The sequence below is a fragment of the Lepidothrix coronata genome, unplaced genomic scaffold, assembly GCF_001604755.1.
Source record: "Lepidothrix coronata isolate B3197 unplaced genomic scaffold, Lepidothrix_coronata-1.0 Scaffold102, whole genome shotgun sequence".
Taxonomy (NCBI): domain Eukaryota; kingdom Metazoa; phylum Chordata; class Aves; order Passeriformes; family Pipridae; genus Lepidothrix; species Lepidothrix coronata.
The window spans coordinates 2,007,235-2,009,131 of record NW_016690282.1 but is presented as its reverse complement, the minus strand read 5'-3'; positions in this window follow the sequence as shown (position 1 = coordinate 2,009,131).

Here is a 1,897-nt window from a genome sequence, read left to right as displayed (position 1 = left end):
TGAAGGACAGTCAAGTCAGATACAGGGCTAAACTTCAGCTCCAACAAAGAGCTTACGCGTCTAACTGATTAAAATCAAAACAAATCAGTTGTAGTGTTCACCTCATGCAACTTTAGATGACTGCATTGTAGCTACTCACACCCAAGTCAAGGACCTTGGGCTCACTTTTAAGAAGAAAAAGTGATCATATTAAGGTTTCTAAGTTAGGTGCAGTTCACACATTAGTGCAGTTTCTGGGATGTGAAAAGGCCCTATGCAGTGATTATCTGGAAACAGACACAGGCATCGTAATCATCTAAAGCTAAGGGGCATGACTGCACAACAGACCAGGGATGCAAGCCAGTACCTGCATTGCTACAGCTTGTCCTGTGGGAATATTTGTGTAGCCTGGAGGAGGATTCTGAGATCATCACCTGAACGTTTTCCTTGGTCGGGATATGGAGCATTTTAATTCCATCAGACTTTTAATAGAAACCAAGCGGCTTTCCAGAGTTACTGCCTACTTTCTGTCCACTCCCATGTCTGTCTGACAATACCACAGCCAGGGTTCCTACACATCATGACACCTGCCCAGAACATAATACTTCATGCTTCCAAAGTCCTCTAGAAGCCCTGTTTTGGGTGAGAGAGGTGAGAAGCAGAGCTTAAGTAACTTCATATTGAAAAATCAAAGTCTTGAAATTCCTTGTTTGCTAGCAGATTCAATATTTGGAGGGTTTGTTTTGATGCAGAACAATTTTGCTTGGGCTTTCTTGTTTGTTTATGAAATTTCAAAATTTCCCACTGGAAAGCAAATCTAGGTTTCATGATGTGTGTAGCACTTTCTTCCACATGCAGCTGGTCAAATCCTAGAGAAACTTAGTACTATTGCCATGTTTTTCACCAATTTCATGCTTTTATTCTGAGGTGCAGCCAGAACAAATTAACATGAAGTGAGGCAGTTTCTGGCATTGGCACCCTTTTATACCCCAACATCTCCTAGTCTTTAGATTTTCATCATATCTCATTCTAATAGTGGCATCTTTCCCTTCCTCTGCATCCCCTACTTATCTTCCAAGAAAGAAGTAAGGAAGTTCCACTTCTTTCATGTCTGTGTTGGTCGTTAGGATGTTACTTTCACATTGCTTTATCCTCAGATGCTTCCAGAAAATGTCAGGTTGGGCACACAAGTCTTTGGGACATCCTAAACTCCACAACCCTTCAGATATATAGGATTATTTTGGGAAAATGTATCTTAAACCTGACAAAGGGTTGCTTGAGGGACAGGTCATCTAAGGAAACTGACTACACACTAGCAAGACCTGAGTATAGAAACGTAGTCATAGTTTCATCCTAACTTCAGAGTAATAGTCTGTGCTTTCCCTGAGCAACTGGCTGGAAAAAAAAGATATCAGATTTCTCACTGCTGGCATATGACTCCAGTTGTACTGCCTTGGAGTGAACTGGTCCATGTGACCTCCCACCATGTGCTACACTTGTCCCAGCTAGAAACACCCTGACCACCTCTTAGCAGACTCATCCTACATCTGAAACAAAAATGTGGGGTTATCGTCTCTATCCAAAGGGCTTGGAGAGAATTCAGTTCAGGCTCAAATCCAGTCATGATAACACTTTGTTCCCTTGGCAGATCTGAATCACTTCTCAAAAGAAGTGGCAATGAGAGGTGACAGTGTGGAGCTACGTGGTCCCTGTCAATGGACATCCTGGAAGGCTGTTACCGCAATCTGCTGGACCAGGTCATATTAGCTTAAGAGCTTCTTGGAAAAGAGTGACAGGGGAGCCCCGTCTTGTCCCAGTACCTGACAAAAATGAGAGGTTGTTATTTGTGGTAGATGCTCAGAGGTTTTCCTCACCTGATTTCAAATGACAGGATTTACAGCCCCCTTGGGGGAGACCC